At 43.2% G+C, this 7,500-nt stretch overlaps 1 protein-coding gene across 1 annotated transcript in view; it reads right to left on the reverse strand.

Annotated features, from left to right (window-relative positions):
- Positions 1-7,500, reverse strand: part of LOC139749401 (uncharacterized) — a 370,273-nt gene that overhangs the window by 320,854 nt on the left and 41,919 nt on the right. The window lies entirely within an intron of this gene.

A 7,500-nucleotide genomic window follows, 5' to 3' on the forward strand; every position in this document is an offset into this window, starting at 1 on the left:
AAATAAATAAATAAATATATATATATATATATATATATATATATATATATATATATATATATATATATATATATATTCTTTTTTTTATACTTTGTCGCTGTCTCCCGCGTTTGCGAGGTAGCGCAAGGAAACAGACGAAAGAAATGGCCCAACCCCCCCCATACACATGTATATACATACGTCCACACACGCAAATATACATACCTACACAGCTTTCCATGGTTTACCCCAGACGCTTCACATGCCTTGATTCAATCCACTGACAGCACGTCAACCCCGGTATACCACATCGCTCCAATTCACTCTATTCCTTGCCCTCCTTTCACCCTCCTGCATGTTCAGGCCCCGATCACACAAAATCTTTTTCACTCCATCTTTCCACCTCCAATTTGGTCTCCCTCTTCTCCTGGCTCCCTCCACCTCCGACACATATATCCTCTTGGTCAATCTTTCCTCACTCATCCTCTCCATGTGCCCAAACCACTTCAAAACACCCTCTTCTGCTCTCTCAACCACGCTCTTTTTATTTCCACACATCTCTCTTACCCTTACGTTACTCACTCGATCAAACCACCTCACACCACACATTGTCCTCAAACATCTCATTTCCAGCACATCCATCCTACGGCGCACAACTCTATCCATAGCCCACGCCTCGCAACCATACAACATTGTTGGAACCACTATTCCTTCAAACATACCCATTTTTGCTTTCCGAGATAATGTTCTCGACTTCCACACACTCTTCAAGGCCCCCAGAATTTTCGCCCCCTCCCCCACCCTATGATCCACTTCCGCTTCCATGGTTCCATCCGCTGCCAGATCCACTCCCAGATATCTAAAACACTTCACTTCCTCCAGTTTTTCTCCATTCAAACTCACCTCCCAATTGACTTGACCCTCAACCCTACTGTACCTAATAACCTTGCTCTTATTCACATTTACTCTTAACTTTCTTCTTTCACACACTTTACCAAACTCAGTCACCAGCTTCTGCAGTTTCTCACATGAATCAGCCACCAGCGCTGTATCATCAGCGAACAACAACTGACTCACTTCCCAAGCTCTCTTATCCACAACAGACTTCATACTTGCCCCTCTTTCCAAAACTCTTGCATTTACCTCCCTAACAACCCCATCCATAAACAAATTAAACAACCATGGAGACATCACACACCCCTGCCGCAAACCTACATTCACTGAGAACCAATCACTTTCCTCTCTTCCTACACGTACACATGCCTTACATCCTCGATAAAAACTTTTCACTGCTTCTAACAACTTTCCTCCCACACCATATATTCTTAATACCTTCCACAGAGCATCTCTATCAACTCTATCATATGCCTTCTCCAGATCCATAAATGCTACATACAAATCCATTTGCTTTTCTAAGTATTTCTCACATACATTCTTCAAAGCAAACACCTGATCCACACATCCTCTACCACTTCTGAAACCACACTGCTCTTCCCCAATCTGATGCTCTGTACATGCCTTCACCCTCTCAATCAATACCCTCCCATATAATTTACCAGGAATACTCAACAAACTTATACCTCTGTAATTTGAGCACTCACTCTTATCCCCTTTGCCTTTGTACAATGGCACTATGCACGCATTCCGCCAATCCTCAGGCACCTCACCATGAGTCATACATACATTAAATAACCTAACCAACCAGTCAACAATACAGTCACCCCCTTTTTTAATAAATTCCACTGCAATACCATCCAAACCTGCTGCCTTGCCGGCTTTCATCTTCCGCAAAGCTTTCAGTACCTCTTCTCTGTTTACCAAATCATTTTCCCTAACCCTCTCACTTTGCACACCACCTCGACCAAAACACCCTATATCTGCCACTCTATCCTCAAACACATTCAGCAAACCTTCAAAATACTCACTCCATCTCCTTCTCACATCACCACTACTTGTTATCACCTCCCCATTTGCGCCCTTCACTGAAGTTCCCATTTGCTCCCTTGTCTTACGCACTTTATTTACCTCCTTCCAGAACATCTTTTTATTCTCCCTAAAATTTAATGATACTCTCTCACCCCAACTCTCATTTGCCCTTTTTTTCACCTCTTGCACCTTTCTCTTGACCTCCTGTCTCTTTCTTTTATACATCTCCCACTCAATTGCATTTTTTCCCTGCAAAAATCGTCCAAATGCCTCTCTCTTCTCTTTCACTAATACTCTTACTTCTTCATCCCACCACTCACTACCCTTTCTAATCAACCCACCTCCCACTCTTCTCATGCCACAAGCATCTTTTGCTCAATCCATCACTGATTCCCTAAATACATCCCATTCCTCCCCCACTCCCCTTGCTTCCATTGTTCTCACCTTTTTCCATTCTGTACTCAGTCTCTCCTGGTACTTCCTCACACAGGTCTCCTTCTCAAGCTCACTTACTCTCACCACCCTCTTCACCTCAACATTCACTCTTCTTTTCTGAAAACCCATATATATATATATATATATATATATATATATATATATATATATATATATATATATATATATATATATATATATAGATTATGTACGTGAGACAAAAAATGTAAACCTATTCGAATCTCAAGTCTTTCGCGTCTTCTATACCCACAAAAGCACACTCGAACCTGCTCCATCTACCACCGTGGACCATCAGAGGTCGGGGATACTCCTGTGCGCAAAGATGGATGAGCATCAGCTATTACCAGTGTCTTCTCCATGGTCGTACGGTCTTGTATCTATGGCAGACGGGGTCCCCAGTTTTGCTATACACGTCAATACATCATTCATCGAACCTGCTGCCTTCACATTTTCCAGAGTCTTTGTTAAGTGTAAAGTTAGTTTTTTGGAACAGGAAGAGGAGGAGGAGGAGGAGGAGGAGGAGGAGGAGGAGGAGGAGGAAGAGGAGGAGGAGGAGGAAGAGGAAGAGGAGGAGGAAGGGGCCCCTTGTCAGACAGCTTTCACAAAAATGTCATAATTTTAACCTCTTCTTAATATTCTATAAGAATGGCTTTCAGTAATCTATGTGGTACTTCTGATACTTCAATCGATCCTCTGTAATACGTAAGGCTACATAGAGTCTTATTTAGAAAGGTTAAAAGCAGGATTATCAGCCCAAATGGTAAGGTTATCTTATCAAAACTAAACATGAATATTTAACAGAGTCTCCCTATAAAAGTAGTAGAAAACGGATGAAAATAGTTTTGAGGGTAAACTAAACCATTATGATATTTTTCCATCAATATAATCTTAAAACGACCTTAAACTAGTTGTCTGTCATTGACATATCACTATAGAAAGATGCAGGTGGTAAAATGGTTCTTCTTAAATCACTTTCCTTACGAGAAACACTGAAATAACTCCTAAATAACGTAGGGCAAACGGGTTTAAATTACAGTACCCATTTCTAGAGTGGAACATTACAATTATCTACACTTTTCCCCCCCTTGAGGTCATATCTCATGTCCAGTTGGACCACTGGCTCCCTCTAATTGACCTTCCATGACCCCCCCAAGGTCATGGGGGCGGGGGTTCGACCCACACGCCCGACATCATTATGGACAAGAGACGAAATTACGATTCTAGTGAAGTCATTCGTTTCAAACTACCAATATTGTTGTCCGGCGGGGCACCCAACTTGACCCATGTTAGGTCATGTTAATGGGTCGTATCTCTGCCCACTAGGACGGACCCCCCCATCCCCCAGCACAGGTGATCATGGAATATTTCATAAATCACTGACAAAGTCAATATATATATATATATATATATATATATATATATATATATATATATATATATATATATATATATATATAAAACGTTTTCTCCTACAACACATTTTTCACCGCTCCCAGAACCTTCGCCCCCTTTCCCACCCTATGACTCACTTCCTCTTCCGTGGTTCCATCCGCGATTAAGTCCACTCCCAAATATCTTAAACACCAGTCCACTTCCTCTAATTTTTTTTCTCTATGGAAGTTTGAATGGAGGAAAAACTGAAAGGAAAATTGGAAGGAAGAAAAGTGTTTTAGATCAAAGGAGAACTGATAACTCATTTCCATAATGGAGAAAATGGAGTCATACATCATACATTATACATATCCACCTTAGACCCCACTACACAACTGCTATATATGGGCCGACTTGTGCCACTAATGGCACACACACACACACACACACACACACACACACATGATGAGGGATGTCGGTGTACGTAAATTTAGTCTGAACTCGTTAGTGATAATTTTTCTATCTCGGTCGGTGCATGTTGTTGGACGACCCGAACGACCCTGGCGGTTGACGGGACTAACAACCATTCGTGGAAATTAGATGCTGACTAAGATAGATAGATAGATAGATTCATGTACAAATCTATCTATCTATCTATCACTACGCCAGGGCGCATTTGTAAGAGTCCTGGCGCTACCTAGGGACTCTTTTCATGAGGGACTGCGGCTGCGCTACATCCAGTAAGTGGGCAATGATGGACGGCTGCGCTACATCCAGTAGCTGGGCAATGATGGACTTCACCGGAGACATGGGTTCTCTGACGTGGCTCTGTGTGTGTATATGTGTGTGTGTGTGTGTGTGTGTGTGTGTGTGTGTGTATGTGTGTGTCCTTGTTTTAGAAAAACGACAAAAAAAAAAAAAGAAAGAGGAAACAGTAGCCAACCCCCCTCCCCCCTCCCCCCTCATCCCGCGGCCAAGAGGCCCGAGGGGGGGGGGAAGGGGGGAGGGAGGGGGAGGGGGAGGAGAGGGGGGGGACTGTCCAATGAATGACACACGGAGGGTCGGACACTGGTCTCAACCCACCCACCCCCCCTTCAACCCCCCTTCAACCCCCCCTTTCCCCTCCCTTACCCCCACCCCCTTACCCCCACCAACCAGGAGGCAACCCACAACACGGCGTGTGTGTGTGTGTGTGTGTGTGTGTGTGTGTGAGATAGGTTTATATTTTTTTATGATGTTTTTAAAGATATCTCACACTATCTCACACTACAGCAGGCATATATATATATATATATATATATATATATATATATATATATATATATATATATATATATATATATATATATATATATATATTTATATATATACACACACCGAGGCCCGTCATTACACATGGAGCCATCCCGCCAAAAGTACATTTGGACTATTTTTTTAGAAATATAGTCACTTGTTAATCAATGATTAATCAAGAGAGAAATCGCTAATTAATCATTCAAATAACCATCTGTTAATCAAAGACTTCTAAAAAGGAGGATTTTTAAGAAATATATATACATTACCAATATATTTCCTCTGGAATGATAGAAATAAACATTTTTAGGATTTAAATCATACAAATAAACATAGACAAATTTAAAAAAAATATAGTTTTCGTCTCTTTTTTTTTAAGTTTAATTTGTAGAAGAGATACAGGTGGCAATATGCCATCATATACCGTGTGCAATAACACATATATACGTGACACACACACACACGGACCCCAAATGGTGATTATTAAATGTACGAAGGACTGGTACACGGCAGATAATTATTACTTTACATATTAAGTAACAATAGGAGATAAATAGCAAGGGAGATTACGGCGCACCCGGCGTAGCCGACATATTATTTCCCGTTCGGCAACTATGCCTCCATATATATATCCATCTTTACCTCCGTAACGACACATTGAACCATCTTATTAACTCTAAGAATTAAAAAAGGATCGATTGATGTAGTAATATAATCCAGGGACAGTGGTAGAACCGAAGGGATAATGAGTGAAAAGATGAAAAGAATATAAGATATGGAACCCGAGTTTAGTGCTAAGCGCCGGAATGGCCGGCGGCCTCTGGTAACCTTGAGGTGGACGAGTTGCCACACGCCGCCAGCCAGCCCCCAAAACCAGCCCCCCTAGAGAAAACCGGTTCTTCTGGTTCTCTTCTCTTATTTGGTTGCTATGAAATGTTCCTCCTCCTCCTTCCTCCTCCTGGTAGCCACCGCCTCCTCCTCCTGCTGCTTCTGCTGCCTCTTCCTCTTCTTCTTCTTCTTCTTCTCCTTCTTCTTCTTCTTCTTCTTCTCCTTCTTCTTCTTCTTCTTCTTCTTCTTCTTCTCCTTCTTCTTCTTCTTCTTCCTCCTCCTCCTTCTTCTTCTTCTTCTTCTTCTTCTTCTTCTTCCTCCTCCTTCTTCATCTTCTTCTCCTTCTCCTTCTTCTTCTTCTTCTTCTTCTTCTCCTTCTTCTTCTTCTTCTTCCTCCTCCTCCTTCTTCTTCTTCTTCTTCTTCTTCTTCTTCTTCTTCTTCTTCTTCTTCCTCCTCCTCCTTCTTCTTCTTCTTCCTTCTTCTTCTTCCTTCTTCTTCTTCTTCTTCTTCTTCTTCTTCTTCTTCTTCTTCTTCCTCCTTCTTCTTCCTTCTTCTTCCTTCTTCTTCTTCCTTCTTCTTCCTTCTTCTTCTTCTTCTTCTTCTCCTTCTTCTTCTTCTTCCTCCTCCTTCTCCTTCCTCTTCTTCTTCTTCTTCTTCTTCTTCGCCTCCTCCTCCTCCTCCATCTACAGCGGTGTGTGCGTGTGTGTGTGGTGAAGGGCGCCAAAGCTGTGATATTCTCTCTCTCTCTCTCTCTCTCTCTCTCTCTCTCTCTCTCTCTCTCTCTCTCTCTCTCTCTCTCTCACCCTCTCTCTCTCTATTGTCACATGGGTATGACGGTACGACCCTTGAGTACGACGGTACGACCCTTGAGTACGAAGGTACGACTCAAATATGACGGTACGACTCTTGAGTCGACCCTTGAGTACAACGGTACGACTCTTGAGTACGACGGTACGACCCTTGAGTACGACGGTACGACTCAAACATGACGGTACGACTCTTGAGTACGACCCTTGAGTACGACGGTACGACCCTTGAGTACGACGGTACGACCCTTGAGTACGACGGTACGACTCTTGAGTACGATATTACGACTCAAGTACGACGGCACGACCCTTGAGTACAACGGCACGACCCTTGAGTACGACGGTACGACCCTTGAGTACGACGGTACGACCCTTGAGTACGACGGTACGACTCAAATATGGCGGTACGACTCTTGAGTACGATATTACGACTCAAGTACGACGGTACGACCTTTGAGTACAACGGCACGACCCTGGAGTACGACGGTACGACCCTTGAGTACGACGGTACGACCCTTGAGTACGACGGTACGACTCAAATATGGCGGTACGACTCTTGAGTACGATATTACGACTCAAGTACGACGGTACGACCTTTGAGTACAACGGCACGACCCTGGAGTACGACGGTATACGAATCTTAAGTACGATGGTATGACTAAAGTACGACGGTACGACTCTTAAGTACGACCGTACGACTATTGCATACCACGGTACGACTCTTATGTACTGGCATAACCCACTGGGGAACCCACTGGCACAACCCACTCTGGGAGACACCCACTGGCACAACCCACTGAAACTCCCCTCGCCCATCACCCATCACCTGGTGATGGGTGA

The sequence above is a fragment of the Panulirus ornatus genome, chromosome 7 (genome assembly GCF_036320965.1).
Source record: "Panulirus ornatus isolate Po-2019 chromosome 7, ASM3632096v1, whole genome shotgun sequence".
NCBI lineage: Eukaryota > Metazoa > Arthropoda > Malacostraca > Decapoda > Palinuridae > Panulirus > Panulirus ornatus.